General features: G+C 38.8%; 1 protein-coding gene and 1 pseudogene across 3 annotated transcripts in view; one reads left to right on the forward strand and one right to left on the reverse strand.

Annotated features, from left to right (window-relative positions):
- Positions 1 to 17,232, forward strand: part of SLC35F4 (solute carrier family 35 member F4) — a 308,259-nt gene that overhangs the window by 237,845 nt on the left and 53,182 nt on the right. The gene's annotated exons all lie outside the window — the stretch shown is intronic.
- On the reverse strand, positions 3,989 to 5,676 carry LOC129487316 (serine/arginine-rich splicing factor 10-like; annotated as a pseudogene).

A 17,232-nucleotide genomic window follows, 5' to 3' on the forward strand; every position in this document is an offset into this window, starting at 1 on the left:
TATACTTAGGGGAAAAAAAAAATCCAAATCTTATCCCATGACCTGAGGCAGTACCTGGCCCCTGCCTGCCTTTACAGGTTTGTCTCACCTGTGAATTCCTCGCTCACTCACTGCATTCCAGCCACGCTGGAGTTTTCTGTTTTTCCAATGAATAGTGCTGCTGCCACCTGCCATACTCCACCCACTTCACTCCTTCTTGTCATTCATATCTTTCAGTTCAAACGTCACTCCCACACTCTAAAGCACCATGAAGATAAGAATCTTGCCCACATGTGTTTACATGACCGAACACAGAGCTGGCACATAGTAGACACTCCAATTTGGTACGGTGAATGAAAGAATAAAGGAAGGAAGGAGAGGATGTACTCTAGATAAGGCCACATCCTTCTGTTATATATCTTCATAGCACTATTCCCTTGCCTTCAACCGCACTTATCACAATTTACATTTTATTAATGAGATAGGTGATCAGTTTCACCTGCCTCTTTAGACTCCATGAAAGAACATGTCTAGCTTTGCTTCCCATTTTATCCCAGAGCCTAGCACATTCCTAGCACATGGTGGGTGCTCAGCACATTGCTGGTTGTGGTTGTTGCTGCTAAATTCTTGGTCCCTATCTCATTTTACAGCTTTAACACAGCTGAGCATATCATTCTGCTTGAAGCACGACCTTCCTCTACTTCTGGATTCTAACTCTCCTACATCCCCTTTTCTGGCTCCATCTTTCTCATTCTCATACGTGGGCTCCTTTTCTGCTCTTAGTCCCTTAAAGTTAACATTCTGTCCATGGTAGATTCATACTATGGAATACCGCTCTGCAATTAAAAGAAACAACAATTGATACACACAACTTGTATACATCTGAGGGCATTATGCTGAGTGAAGAAAGCCATCCTCAAAATGTTATATACTGTATAGTTTAATTTCTATAACAGTTTCAAAATGACATATAGTGATGGAGAATAGATAGGTAGTTGCCAAGGGCTGGGATAGAGGAAGGAGACTAAAAAGGGTAAGCATGAGAGAGTTTGGGGGTGATAAAACTGTTCTATATCTTACTATGGTGGTGGTTACACAAACCTATATGTGTGGTAAAATGCTGGGTGAAGGGTACATGGGAAGTCTCTGTACAAGTTTTGCAACTTTTATGTGAGTCTAAAATTATTTCAAAATTAAAAAGTTTTTTGAAAGTTAGTATTCTTTCACATCACCTGTCATCAGGGAAATACCAATTACAGCAATGAGATACCGCTGCATATCTATTAGAATGGCCAAAATCAGAACACTGACAACATCAAATGCTGGAGAGCATGTGGAGCAACAGGAATTCTTAATTATTGTAGTGGAAATGAAAATGGTATAGCACCTTTGGAAGATAATTTGACAGTTTCTTACAAAGCTAAATATACTCTTACTGTACAATCCAGTAATCTCACTCCTTGGTGTTCATTCAAAGGAGCTGAAAACTTATGTCTGCAAAAAATCCTGCACATGGATATTTAGAGAAGCTTTCTTCGTAATTGCCCAGACTTAGATGCAATCAAGATGTCCTCTAGTAGGTGAAAGGATAAATAAACTGTGGTACATGCAGACATTGGAATATTATTGAGTGTTAAATGAGCTATCAGATTATGAAATGACATAGAGGAAACTTAAATGCACATTACTAAGTGAAAAAAGCCAATCTGAAAAGGCTATATACTGTATGATTCCAACGATATGACATTCTAGAAAAGGCAAAGTTATTGAGACAATGAAAAGATGAGTGGTTGTCATAGATTGAAGGGAGGGAGGCAAAGCATAGAGGATTTTTAGGGAAGTGAAAGTACTCTGTATGATACTCCAATGGTGGACACATGTCGTTATAAATTTGTCAAAAACCCATAGTTGGAGGTTGCAGTGAGCCAAGATCTCACCACTGCACTCCAGCCTGGGCATGTCAAAAAAAAAAAAACAACACAATAAAACAAAAACAACCCATAGAATGTATGACACCAAGAGTGAACCCTAACGTGAAGTATGGACTTTGGGTGATAATGCAGTGTCCATGTAGGTTCATCAATTATAACCAATGTGCCACTGTGGTGGGGATGTTGATAATGGGGGAGGCTATGCGTGTGTGGGGGCAGGAAGTATATGTGAAATATCTGAACCTTCTCAATTTTGCTGTGAACCTAAAACTGCTCTAAGAAATACAGTCTATTTTTTAAGAAGTTAGTATTCTTCAGGGATCCTTGAAGGCCTGTCTTTCTTTACCTCCTGTGAGCTCTCCCTGTGACTCCTCATCTACTCTTTTTTTTCCTTCATTTTGTTTTTATTATGGCATGTTTGCTTAATTTACAGCAAGCATAAAATAAGCTGGGTCCTGTTTTGATCCAGACATTCAAAAATACCATTTTAGAAACTTCTATAAGAAAGAAAATACAAAATTTAACCCCACAACTTTCCTCTTTGCTAGAACTGCAAACTACTGCCACAGTTTTAAACACTTTTTGTTTTTTAAACTATATATCCAGGAAAATCTAAAAAAAAAAATTAAACATGCATATAAATGATTGATTGCATAGCAGAACATCAACACTAACTGCAAACAGTAAAGAAATGAAAGTTAGAAATACTATCAAATATACAAAGGTTCTAGAATCAATCCTTTAAACACGTTCCACAAACAGTATTTCAGAACCATTGTTTTGTTCTTTGTAGGCAAAGCCTAGATTACTAAAACCAAAATTGAAAAAAGTAATCCTCTAAAAGGAATTGTTTCTCTGTGATAATTCTTACTTATATCTGAAAGCAAGCAATCTTAGACTTTTTTTAATTTTGGCTTTTTATAAAGAAATGAGATTGGACATGTCAAGTCACTTTTGTCCCCAAAACGATCTTTCAGAGAAATATTAGAAATTATAAATAGTTACAGATATTACTTCTTCAAGTCAGGTAGAACACTGATAATCAAACTCAGAAGATCTGACTCTTGCTTAAAACTGACAAATCCTTTTTCCAAAATTACTTGAAATGTCATGGTACCACAGAATCAACTAGAATGAGTGTTGTCTTTCAACTTGCCTCATATTAAATAAACTGAGGTGTGAAAAGTAAACCTCCCTCATAACGAGGCAGGCAAATTTTGATACAAATGCACAGGCCAAGTGCTGTTAAGCATCAAAATTTCAGTTCTTTTACACTATGCACACACACACAACACTTGCTTCCAACAGCTGTAAGAAAACTAAGCAATATTATGATCAGCAATGCTCCTTAAACTTTATAATAACTATATAAGAATATTCTTTTCCCTTTAAAATTATTTTTGCCTTTTAAGGTGAGTTTTTGTGATGTTTTCTATGTTCCAAATCTTCATAGGATCCAGAAAAAAGCAGTGAAGCCTCCATGTTTCAGTCAAAAACTCAGTCTCCCTGAAAATACTATGTAACCCAGTTGGCATAATTCCCTAAGACAGTGGGGTTAACAAAAGAATGAATCCACACTTCATCATAAATAATTATCATGGGCCTAGACATCTTGACAAGACATAAAGGCCCGCCCTGAGCCTAAATGTGTCTGAGCAGTCAGTGTTGTACTGTAGCTACAACTTCACTTTTGTGTCATTCTTATTAGCAAGCTACGTTTCTAGGTTAACGGTTCTACCAAATACAAATATGAAAGCTTATTTTTAATAACAGAATGTTGCAAATTATGGTCAACCACATCTTTTCATCAAATACTTCAAGCATAAAAAATGAGAATCTTTACAAAAATATACAGAGACACCACAAATTGGTAGCTGCCCATAACACCAAACAAACCGGACTCTTAAGAGTGGCTTCTCAACAGCATATCATTTTGATTATTATCATTGCCTGGTACAGGGAAAACTAACAAGTGTCTTTTTAATCATCATTGCAACACTCTATTCCTGATAATTTAGGTAAACCAAACTATGAATAAGTGAATGATAAATGCCTAAAAATGATCATGGTTTATACTATCAATGACCACTGAACATAGGACTAGTCCAAGACCTTGATACAGATTTTGACTTAGACATAGACTGGGATTTTGACTGAGATCTGGATCTAGGTGGTTCTTTTTTTTCCCTAATTCCTTTTCATATCTTGAGCCAGACTTACAACGGGTTTTGGAATCTATTTTCGAGGTGCCTCTAGTTTTGGTGTGAGATGCAGACCTAGAATGTGATTCAGCCTTCATTTCTCTCTTGGGCTGGGACTTGGACCGTGATCTTGAATTGGATTTAGATTTTGAAAAAGATTAATTTCAGTGTTTGAATCTATCGTATTTGGAATGGCTTCTGCTATGTGTGATCTTCCAGTCGGTCTGTTTCTAGGACTATACGACCTTCTATAGTTGTAATCAGAAGACCGCCTTCTTGATCCCCTTCTTTCACAACTTTGGCTTCTAGAATGTCTGTATCTGTCATAATCATCATAGCATGAAGAACTGTACACATTCTTCCCTTCCTTGGCTTTCATCTGATTTAGTGTCTTCTGATCCCCTGGGCAAACTATATTTTAATCTGCCATCCACAAGTCCACTTTCTGTCCAAATTATGTAAGCATCTTCAGCATCACAAACATCCTCAAATTGAATATAAGCAAATCCTCTTGCACAGCGAATGTAGAAATCAAGCAGAACATACACATCAACTATAGGACCATAATGACCAAGTTCACACTGTAAATCTTCATACCTGCTGTCATCGGCCATGTTCCTGAAGAAGAGAGATGTGTTCAGCAATACTGGTAGCAGGAAATGGTGGTGGTGTGAGTCTCAGCCTAGAGCACTAACAGTCTCAGCAAAATGTCTGCAGCTCCAGCTGCAGATCCTCCATTCCCACTTCTCATCTACAGTCATGCCGTTGTAATCTCTCATTCAACTGAGCTCGTGCCTGCTTCCTGGGTTCCTGTCTTATGTGCCCACGTATCTAGCAACTATACAGATCTATGTGTGTTGATCTTGAATAAATTGATGCCTATATAGTGATAATTTCTGTGACCATTCCATGAGAAAACAGTTTCTTTTCTATTTATGGACACATTTTAATCTCGAAGTTTCTATATGGCACAACTAAATCATCTTTCATCAAAATCAATGTATACCATGACATCACAGTCTTCTCATGTGATTTGTGCACTGAACTCAATATTTTTCTGGAAGATATTGTATGTTCTTCCTTCTGGTTGCACCATGGAAATTCTGTGCCTTACTCACATTTACATTTATATATTTCTTTAGAAAGGCAATGCTTCAGTCCAACAACTCTCCTGCAGTTTAAGTGGAAAACAGTCTTTATTTCTCCTTTCATTTTTCATAGTTTCCCACTGTGCCTAACAATTGATTTTTTAAAAAAAATTTTTAGTGGAGGTCAAACATTGTTTGAATGTGGGGCAAATGGTTTCCCAGGGAGACAGTAAACCAGTCCTTGTATCTTTCAGCAACATTTTCAGAACAGCATCTAGACACTAGCCATAGCAGAGTGTGTGCTACAGAACAGGAGACTCAAAGTCAGAGGAAGCACTGAGAACAAGACAAATCATTTCAAAAGATGAAGGAACGTTCCGAAAGAGTGGTGCCCTTAGCATCCGACCGTGTCTCTGAACAAAAATCACCTGTATCCGATGGTAAACGCTGTTTTCCTGGGCACTTGCCCTTCTCCATGTGGCTGTTTTTATGCTTCTTGTGCTGTTATCGTCACTGTTTATTCTCAGGGGAAATCCATGAGATACAGCTGAAATGACCTGTTGCCTAATTATGATTTTTACTTATACAATTGGCAGTTTTGAAATGAAAATTACTTTAGGGAAATTTTTCAGAGTCCCTAAAAGAGAACATTTTTTTAAAGTTGCTTTGATTTGACTTATTTACATATCAGGTAGTTTATTTGGAGCCCAAACTCTTATTACTGTGTTTAAGAGGTTTCTATGTGTGTTGATCTTGAATAAATTGATGCCTATATAGTGATAATTTCTGTGACCATTCCATGAGAAAACAGTTTCTTTTCTATTTATGGACACGTTTTAATCTTGAAGTTACTATATGGCACAACTAAATCATCCTTCATCAAAATCAATGTATACCATGACATCACAGTCTTCTCATGTGATTTGTGCACTGATTTGTGTCTTTGACTTTGCTAACATTTCAGTAATTTATTTAGCTGCTGTTCTCCAAAAATGCATGTAGACAAGGAAATGATATAAAGAAAGAACTCTATATAAGAATCAAGTATTTGAGGAAATAAAGGAATACAAAAGGAATTGAATAAAATGTATGTTTTTCTACATAGGTGAATTGAGATCTTTATCAGCCTAATGGACATTCCAACTGAGCTGAGGTTGAGCCCAATTCTAAAGAATAAAGGGGAAAACAGCAACATTGGGATGAAATTGTCAGTCCTTTTGACTCAGAGACATTGACTAACATTCAATCTTAAAGACTAAAACATTGAAGGCATTAAAAAGGAAGGAATTAAATTTCTCTTTTTTAAAAACACTATCATTCACTTGTTTAAACATCAGGTTTTATAAATCAATAACATTTTTATTTAATGCGGGAACAAGTTGGAATTTTACTGCAAGTGGCTTTATGAATATTGTATTCAAGAATGAGTAGTCAAATAGTTTCTGGTATATTATTTCTTGGGTTCATCTAAGACACTGCAATCATCTGATTTTTATGATGAATAATAATAAAACCAGTCAGCCCAAAAGCCCAGCATAGCTATGTGAATTTTTAGCTAAATAATGCTTTTTTAAAAAAATGCGGTTGAATTAATTAAAGTAAGTACAATTCCATAAGCAATTAGCTAACAATGTTTTGTTTAGACCTGGTCCAAGGAATAAATGTCTTTGCTAGACAGCATATTAACCACTAGTGTTTGATACACAGATTAATGCTTGCAACAGGGACTGGTAGGTTAAGCATTCTTCCTCAATCTTGTTTCTCTACTCTAAATATATTTATCAAACCCATTTTTGAGACTACGAAGATAAATGCCAATCTGGGCTTTGTCCAGATGATCACAAAATATAAAATACTTGCATCCCAAATAATGGGACTTTATGTTATGTCCATCTTAAAACAAGTTACAGGATCTGAAGTCCTCCATTACTTATAGTTGACAAGGCTGAAAAAGTAAACACACTATTTAAATGTAAAATGTGAACTTTACATACAAAATCATATGTTGCTTTGCCCTTGGATGGACTTGGGAATTTCATTTATTGGAGTTACTATAGACCAGGAAAGAGAAGAAGTAGGAGCATTTGAGGGCCACAGTGCCACATTGTCTCTTCCCTTTAACCAGGAACTCACATACAGTAAATAAAACCTCAGATTTTCTGTAAAAAAACTTTTCAGAAGGGAAAGCTCTACACACCCCTTTAGAAATACCACTCTACTATAAGTCATTACCATTTTGAATTTCTTCTCTAAATTAGTTTTATGTTAACCAAACCATGTGCTGCCACACTTTGATGTTCTTGCCTGAGAACATATTTAGTATGAATATGATTGATTGTACCTCCATTTCCCAATCCACAAGTGAATACTTCATGTTTTTGATATTTTGAATGAGAGTATCTCTGAAGTTCCATCCAGCTCTAATAGTTCTTTATTTTATTTTATTATTATTATACTTTAAGTTTTAGGGAACATGTGCACAAGGTGCAGGTTTGTTACATATGTACACATGTGCCGTGTTGGTGTGCTGCACCCATTAACTCGTCGTTTAGCACTAGGCATATCTCCTGATGCTATCCCTCCTCCCTCCCCCCACCCCACAACAGTCCCCAGAGTGTGATGTTCCCCTTCCTGTATCCATGTGTTCTCACTGTTCAATTCCCACCTATGAGTGAGAACATGTGGTGTTTGGTTTTTTGTCCTTGCGATAGTTTACTGAGAATGATGTTTTCCAGTTTCATCCATGTCCCTACAAAGGACATGAACTCATCATTTTTTATGGCTTCATAGTATTCCATGGTGTATATGTGCCACATTTTCTTAATCCAGTCTATTGTTGTTGGACATTTGGGTTGGTTCCAAGTCTTCACTATTGTGAATAGTGCCACAATAAACATACGTGTGCATGTGTCATTATAAAGCAGCATGATTTATAGTCCTTTGGGTATATACCCAGTAATGAGATGGCTGGGTCAAATGGTATTTCTAGTTCTAGATCCCTGAGGAATCGCCACACTGTCTTCTACAATGGTTGAACCAGTTTACAGTCCCACCAACAGTGTAAAAGTGTTCCTATTTCTCCACATCCTCTCCAGCACCTGTTTCCTGATTTTTTAATGATCGCCATTCTAACTGGTGTGAGATGGTATCTCACTGTGGTTTTGATTTGCATTTCTCTGATGGCCAGTGATGATGAGCATTTTTTCTAGTGTTTTTTGGCTGCATAAATGTCTTCTTTTGAGAAGTGTCTGTTCGTGTCCTTTGCCCACTTTTTGATGGGGTTGTTTGTTTTTTCTTGTAAATTTGGTTGATTTCGTTGTAGATTCTGGATATTAGCCCTTTGTCAGATGAGTAGGTTGCGAAAATTTTCTCCCATTTTGTAGGTTGCCTGTTCACTCTGATGGTAGTTTTTTTTTTTGTTGTGCAGAAGCTCTTTAGTTTAATTAGATCCCATTTGTCAATTTTGGCTTTTGTTGCCATTGCTTTTGGTGTTTTAGACATGAAGTCATTGCCCATGCCTATGTCCTGAATGGTATTGCCTAGGTTTTCTTCTAGGGTTTTTAGGTTTTAGGTCTAACATTTAAGTCTTTAATCCATTTTGAATTAATTTTTGTATAAGGTGTAAGGAAGGGATCCAGTTTCAGCTTTCTACATATGGCGAGCCAGTTTTCCCAGCACCATTTATTAAATAGGGAATCTTTCCCCATTGCTTGTTTTTGTCAGGTTTGTCAAAGATCAGATAGTTGTAGATATGCAGCATTATTTCTGAGGGCTCTGTTCTGTTCCATTGATCTATATCTCCGTTTTGGTACCAGTACCATGCTGTTTTGGTTACTGTAGCCTTGTAGTATAGTTTGAAGTCAGGTAGTATGATGCCTCCAGCTTTGTTCTTTTGGCTTAGGATTGACTTGGCGATGCGGTCTCTTTTTTGGTTCCATATGAACTTTAGTTTTTTCCAATTCTGTGAAGAAAGTCATTGGTAGCTTGATGAGGATGGCATTGAATCTATAAATTACCTTGGGCAGTATGGCCATTTTCATGATATTGATTCTTCCAACCCATGAGCATGGAATGTTCTTCCATTTGTTTGTATCCTCTTTTATTTCATTGAGCAGTGGTTTGTAGTTCTCTTTGAAGAAGTCCTTCACGTCCCTTGCAAGTTGGATTCCTAGGTATTTGATTCTCTTTGAAGCAATTGTGAATGGGAGTTCACTCATGATTTGGCTCTCTGTTTGTCTGTTATTGGTGTATAAGAATGCTTGTGATTTTTGTACATTGATTTTGTATCCTGAGACTTTGCTGAAGTTGCTTATCAGCTTAAGGAGATTTTGGGCTGAGACGATGGGGTTTTCTAGATATACAATCATGTCATCTGCAAATAGGGACAATTTGACTTCCTCTTTTCCTAATTGAACATCCTTTATTTCCTTCTCCTGCCTAATAGCCCTGGCCAGAACTTCCAGCACTATGTTGAATAGGAGTGGTGAGAGAGGGCATCCCTGTCTTGTGCCCGTTTTCAAAGGGAATGCTTCCAGTTTTTGCCCATTCAGTATCATATTGGCTGTGGGTTTGTCATAGATAGCTCTTATTATTTTGAGATACGTCCCATCAATACCGAATTTATTGAGAGTTTTTAGCATGAAGCGTTGTTGAATTTTGTCAAAGGCCTTTTCTGCATCTATTGAGATAGTCGTGTAGTTTTGTCCTTGGTTCTGTTTATATGCTGGATTACGTTTATTGATTTGTGTATGTTGAACCAATCTTGCATCCCAGGGATGAAGCTGACTTGAACATGGTGGATAAACTTTTTGATGTGCTGCTGGATTTGGTTTGCCAGTATTTTACTGAAGATTTTCACCTCAGTGTTCATCAGGAATATTGGCCAGAAATTTTCCTTTTTTGTTGTGTCTCCCCCAGGTTTTGCTGTCAGGATGATGCTGGCCTCATAAAATGAGTTAGGGAGGATTCCCTCTTTTTCTATTGTTTGGAATAGTTTCAGAAGGAATGGTACCAGCTCCTCTTTGTACCTCTGGTAGAATTCAGCTGTGAATCCGCCTGGTCCTGGACTTTTTTTGGTTGGTAAGCTATTAATTACTGCCTCAATTTCGGAACTTGTTATTGGTCTACTCAGGGATTCAACTTCTTCCTGGTTTAGTCTTGAGAGGGTGTATGTGTCCAGGAATTTATCCACTTCTTCTAGATTTTCTAGTTTATTTGTGTAGAGGTGTTTATAGTATTCTCTGATGTTAGTTTGTATTTCTGTGGGATCACTAGTGATATCCCCTTTATCATTTTTTATTGTGTCTGTTTGATTCTCCTCTCTTTTCTTCTTTATTAGTCTGGATAGTGGTCCATCAATTTTGTTGATCACTTCAAAAAAACCAGCTCCTGGATTCATTGATTTTTTGAAGGAATTTTTGTGTCTCTATCTCCTTCAGTTCTGCTCTAATCTTAGTTATTTCTTGTCTTCTGCTAGCTTTTGCATTTGTTTACTCATGCTTCTCTAGTTCTTTTAATTGTGATGTTAGGCTGTCCAATTTAGATCTTTCCTGCTTTCTCTTGTGGGCATTTAGTGCTATAAATTTCCTACTACACACAGCTTTATGTGTGTCCCAGAGATTCTAGTACATTGTAACTTGTTCTCATTGGTTTCAAAGAACATCTCTGTTTCTGCCTTAATTTTGTTATTTACCCAGAAGTCATTCATGGCAGGTTGTTCAGTTTCCATGTAGTTGTGCGGTTTTGAGTTGCACTGTGGTCTGAGAGACTGCTATGATTTCCATTCTTTTGCATTCGCTGACGAGTGTTTTACTTCCAATTATGTGGTCAATTTTAGAATAAGTGCGATGTGGTGCTGAGAAGAATGTATATTCTGTTAATTTGGGGTAGAGAGTTCTGTAGATGTCAATTAGGTCCGCTTGGTCCAGAGCTGAGTTCAAGTCCTGGATATCCTTGTTAATTTTGTCTCGTTGATCTGTCTAATGTTGACAGTGGGGTGTTAAAGTCTTCCACTATTATTGTGTGGGAGTCTAAGTCTCTTTTTAGGTCTGTAAGAACTTGCTTTATGAATCTGGATGCTTCTGTATTGGGCACATATATATTTAGGATATTTAGCTCTTCTTGTTGCATTGATCCCTTTACCATTATGTAATGCCCTTCTTTGTCTTTTTTGATCTTTGTTGGTTTAAAATCTGGGTTTTTTCAGAGAATAGGATTGCAACCCCAGCTTTTTTTGCTTTCCATTTGCTTGTTAAATATTCTTGCATCCCTTATTTTTGAGCCTATGTGTGATTTGCAAGTGAAATGGGCCTCCTGAATACAGCACACTGATGGGTCTTGACTCTTTATCCAATTTGCCAGTCTGTGTCTTTTTATTGGGGCATTCAGTCCATTTACATTTAAGGTTAATATTGTTATGTGTGAATTTGATCCTGTCATATGATGTTAACTGGTCATTTTGCCTGTTAGTTGATACAGTTTCTTCATAGTGTCGACAGTGTTTACAATTTGGTGTTTTTTTCCAGTGGCTGGTACCGGTTGTTCCTTTCCATGTTTAGTGCTTCCTTCAGGAGCTCTTGTAAGGCAGGCCTGGTGGTGACAAAATCTCTCAGCATTTGCTTGTCTGTAAAGGATTTTATTTCTCTTTTGCTTATGAAGCTTAGTTTGGCTAGATATGAAATTCTGGGTTGAAAGTTCTTCTCTTTAAGAATATTGAATATTGGCCCCCACCCTCTTCTGGCTTGTAGGGTTTCTGCCGAGAGATTCACTGTTAGTCTGATGGGCTTCCCTTTGTGTGTAACCCGACCTTTCTCTCTGGCTGCCCTTAACATTTTTTCCTTCATTTCAACCTTAGTGAATCTGACAATTATGTCTTGGGGTTGCTCTTCTCAAGGAGTATCTTTATGGTGTTCTCTGTATTTCCTGAATTTGAATGTTGGCCTGCCTCGCTAGGTTGGGGAAGTTCTCCTAGATAATATCCTGAAGAGTGTTTTCCAACTAGATTCCATTCTCCCCATCACTTTCAGGTACACCAATCAAACATAGATTTGGTCTTTTCACATAGTCCCATATTTCTTGGAGGCTTTTTTCATTTCTTTTCATTCTTTTTTCACTAATCTTGTCTTCTTGCTTTATTTCATTGAGTTGATCTTCAATCTCTGATATTCATTCTTCTGCTTGATCGATTCGGCTGTTGATATGCTTCATGAAATTCTCGTGCTGTGTTTTTCAGCTTCATCAGGTTGTATGTGTTCTTCTCCAAACTGGTTATTCTAGTTAGCAATTTGTCTAACTTTGTTTCAAGGTTCTTAGCTTCCTTGCATTGGGTTAGAACATGCTCCTTTAGCTCAGAGGAGTTTTGTTATTACCCACCTTCTGAAGCCTACTTCTGTCCATTGTCAAACTCATTCTACATCCAGTTTTTTTTCCCTTGCTGGTGAGGAGTTGTGATCCTTTGGAGAAGAAGAGGCATTCTGGTTTTTAGAATTTTTAGCCTTTTTGCGTTGGTTTCTCCCCATCTTCATGGATTTATCTACCTTTGGTCTCTGATGTTGGTGACCTTGGCATGGGGTCTCTGAGTGGATGTCCTTTTTGTTGATGTTGATGCTATTGCTTTCTTTTTGTTAGTTTTCCTTCTAACAGGCCCATCTGCTGCAGGTCTGCTGGAATTTGTTGGAGGTCCACTCCAGACCTTGTTTGCCTGGGTATCACCAGCAGAGGCTGCAGAACAGAAAAGATTGCTGCCTGTTCCTTTCTCTAGAAGCTTTGTCCCAGAGGGGCACCCGCCAGATGCCAGCCAGAGCGCTCCTGTATGAGGTGTCTGTCAGCCCCCACTGGGAGGTGTCTTCCAGTCAGGATACACGGGGTCAGGGACCCACTTGAGGAGGCAGTCTGACCCTTAGCAGAGCTCAAATGCTGTGCTGGGAGATCCACTGCTGTCTTCAGAGCCATCAGGTAGGGACGTTTAAGTGTGCTGAAGCTGAACCCACAGCCGCCCCTTTCCCTAGGTTCTCTGTCCCAGGGAGATGGGGGTTTTATCTTTAAGTCCCTGACTGGAGCTGCTGCCTTTTTTTCAGTGATGCCCTGCCCAGAGAGGAGGAATCTAGAGAGGCAGTGTGGCCACAGCAGCCTTGCTGAGCTGCAGTAGGGTCCACCCAGTTCAAACTTCCCAGCACCTTGTTTACACTGTGAGGGTAAAACCACCTACTCAAGCCTCAGCAATGGTGGATGCCCCTCACCCCACCAAGCTCAAGCATCCCAGGTCCACCTCAGACTGCTGTGCTGGCAGCAAGAATTTCAAGCCAGTGGATCTTAGCTTGCTGGGCTCTGTGGGGGTGGGACCTGCCAAGGCAGACTATTTGGCTCCCTGGCTTCAGCCCCCTTTCCAGGGCAGTAGTGAGTAGTTCTGTCTCACTGGCATTGCAGGTGTCCCTGGGGTATGAATAAAAAACTCCTGCAGCTAACTTGGTGTCTGCCCAAGTGGCCGCCCAGTTTTCTGCTTGAAATCCAGGGCCCTGGTGGTGTAGGCACTGGAGGGAATCTCCTTGTCTGTGGGTTGTGAAGACCATGGGAAAAGCGCAGTATCTGGGCGAGAGTGTACCGTTCCTCACGGTACAGTTCCTCCCAGCTTCCCTTGGGTAGGGGAGGGAACTCCCCCGACCCCTTCTGCTTCCTGGGTGAGGCAACGCCCCACTCTGCTTCTGCTCACCCTCTGTGGGCTGCACCCACTGTCTAACCAGTCCCAGGGAGATGAACCGGGTACCTCAGTTGGAAATGCAGAAATCACCTGCCTTCTGTGTCAATCTCGCTGGGAGCTGCAGACCAGTGCTATTCCTATTTGGCCATCTTGCCAGTAAGCTGCCATGATGACTGGATTCTTTATGTCAAATATACATACAAGGTCTTTTCACATTTTATTTTAAAATCTTGGTCATGTGATCAATTTGTTTTACTCCTATACTAATAATACATCCTAAATGTCAGATAGAAACACTTAGGGCTAGTTTTAAGATGTTCTCTTAGATCCCACTTGATATGATTTTATTACTGAAATGTAAAAAGACAACAACTCTCATCATAAGACACCATCGTTACTTAACCCAAGAACAAACTGACTCTACTAGATTTAGATGGCATCTTTAAAGTCCATTCTGTTGCCTACATATCAGGTCAAAGTTTATTTTCTTCTTTGAATGATAGAAGCAATTAATTTTTGAAAAACAAAACTAAAAACTAAACTATTATGACCTGTAAATGGCATTCAGTATGTCCCAGGTTCCCTATTAATTGCTTGGCTAACTCCTCCTCTGGGTTCCTGCTTAGATATCACTTCTCTAGGAAAGCTTGCTTGAGCCCCCAGCCTGGTTAAATGCCTCTGCCATGGCTCATACAGACCCACTCTACCCCTCCTAGCACACTGCTTATCCATACTATTGCAATTGCCAACTTTCTGGTCTGTATTTCCCTAAAGCCTTTAAACTCTGTGAGGTGAGGGTCATCATTATTCACAGCTATTTTATGAGCACCTAAGATAGTGCCTAGCACATGCAGGGTATTGAGTAAATGTTTATTGGGTGAGTGAATATACAACTGCATATAATTATATAAAGGTATCTCTGATTAGGAAGCTCTGTCATTTTTTTTTCTTTTTAAGAATAAGTACAGTTAGGCCAGGCGCGGTGGCTCACACTTGTAATCCCAGCACTTTGGGAGGCTGAGGCAGGTGGATCACGAGGTCAGGAGATTGAGACCATCCTGGCTAACGTGGTGAAATCCCGTCTCCACTAAAAATATAAAAAATTAGCCGTGGTGGCGGGTGCCTGTAGTCCCACCTACTCGGGAGGCTGAGGCAGGAGAATGGCGTGAACCTGGGAGGTGGAGGTTGCAGTGAGCTGAGATCACACCACTGCACTCCAGCCTGGGTGACAGAGTGAGACTCTGTCTCAAAAAAAAAGAAAAAAAATAAAAATAAGAACAGTTAAGCTGAGCTCAGATTTCCAATATGGGGTTTCCCTATGAATGGGAAAGAGTCTAATCTATAAATCATCATCCAAAAGCTAAGGCTCAAATTATCTGACTTAACATTCACGCTGTTTTTGCAAAACAGAAAACCACATTTTCGTAATGTATAATGCAGTGTCTGTGGCTCTGATTGAGAGGAAGGGGGACTTGAGAAAGGGGATAGGGCGAGGAAGAAGAGGGGCTAAGGTTTAGTCAGCTATAGCCAGGAGAAGAGTGGAGGAGGCTGACCCACAGTGTCAAGGGATGAACAAAAGGGAACTTAGTCCTTATTTAAGATGAAAGTGGGGCTGTGGTTGAGAGGTAAGGGACCCCTCAAACTATATGGGCAAGGAAAGGCAGGGAAGCAAGGATGCTCCAAAGCAACAAGTAAAGGGAATAGACAGAAAAAGAGTGGAATTCAAAGTAAACAGGCAGTGATGGAGACAGTAAACAGTAAAGAGGTGGAGCCTGGAGAAAATCTCAAATGCTCTGGGAAGACACAACCAGCCCACCCAATTCATCCGCTTCCCTAGAAGGCTGGTCTTCAGGAGATATTTAACTTTGTCAATCTTTTTAGGGAATTCTCAGTGTTTTTCACTGAGGGGGCAAGAATCCTCTTGTGCTTTTTACTAGGGGGCATGTAAATCACAAAGTTCAAACATTCACACCTTTGATTGTAACCCAAGGGAGCAGTTAATCATCACAATTTAATATATAAACCTTGTAGCACATTTGACATCAAACTAGCCAATGTGCAAGGGTCAATTTCCCCTTCATAATTCTATAAAATTATACCCTTACTACCACACTGAGGTGGTATATGTTATGAGAATTCTGTTGGTTGATATTCTCTAAGTGGATCAAGAAAAATACTATTAAAATAAGAGAATAGGTATGAAGTTTCAAGTTTGAGAAGCTGAAAAAGTTCTGGAGATAGATGTTGGTAATGGTTGAACAACCATACGAATGTACTTAATTCAACCGGACTTTACACTTAAAAGAGTTAAAATGATAAATTTTATGTTATGTACAGTTTGCCACCATAAAAACATAAGAGAATAGCAATAAGAGCTTGATATAAAGAAATGGTAGTTACTTTCCAATTTTAAATGTAGAAAATCAAGAGACACATGACAAAAGAAATATCTAGGGTCAGGTGCTCAGTTAGTAGTGGTTAAACCAGCTACTGAGCCCTAGGAATCCTAATATTTGGTATAAGGTTCTTTTCAGGCAAAGCTCCAGATCTAACCCTCTATCCCATCTATATGCACAGCTGAGGTTCTAAAAGCCTCATAATATTGTTTTGTAAAGAGACTCAATTTCACATTGTGTGCCATGGATTTTAAAAACTATATCCTTTGGTAAAAGCCAGTACATAAGTTTAATTTATCACATAACCTACTGAAATTTCTCTTAAAAATACACTCCTTAAAGCAGTAGTTAACAATGAAGATTATGAGCAGTATTTTTTTTTTCAAAGAAAATGTCAGAAAAGCTCCAAATCTAACCCTCTATCCCATCTATATGCAGAACTGAGGTTCTAAAAACCTCATAATATTGTTTGGTAAAGATGATCAATTTTACATTGTGTGCCATGATTTTTAAAACTATGTCCTTTGGTAAAAGCCAGTACATAAGTTTAATTTATCACATAACCTATTGAAATTTCTCTTGGAAAATACACTCCTTAAAGCAGCAGTTAACAATGAAGAAATGAAGTGAGCAGTTAAAAAAAAAAAGAAAGGAAAATGTTTGTTTCTTGTTCTTTCAGGGATTCTCACATAGATCTTTTGCTCCAGGGAAGGTTCCAAATGCATTGATATTTCCTGGAAATGTCTTGCCCTGTGCCTAGGAATAATTCTGAGAAACCCTTTCTTAGTGAAATGTTCTCAATTGTCATGGCGATGCTTGGGAAAGACACATTTTAAAGGAGGTGAGAGTGAAGAATCATATTGGTTTCACAAAGTTTAGGATTTTAACTTGTACTTAGCTGGAAAGAGAGCCCTACCTGGTATTAAGTCACAAGGTCCTCAA

Source organism: Symphalangus syndactylus, chromosome 8 (assembly GCF_028878055.3).
Source record: "Symphalangus syndactylus isolate Jambi chromosome 8, NHGRI_mSymSyn1-v2.1_pri, whole genome shotgun sequence".
In the NCBI taxonomy this organism is placed as follows: domain Eukaryota; kingdom Metazoa; phylum Chordata; class Mammalia; order Primates; family Hylobatidae; genus Symphalangus; species Symphalangus syndactylus.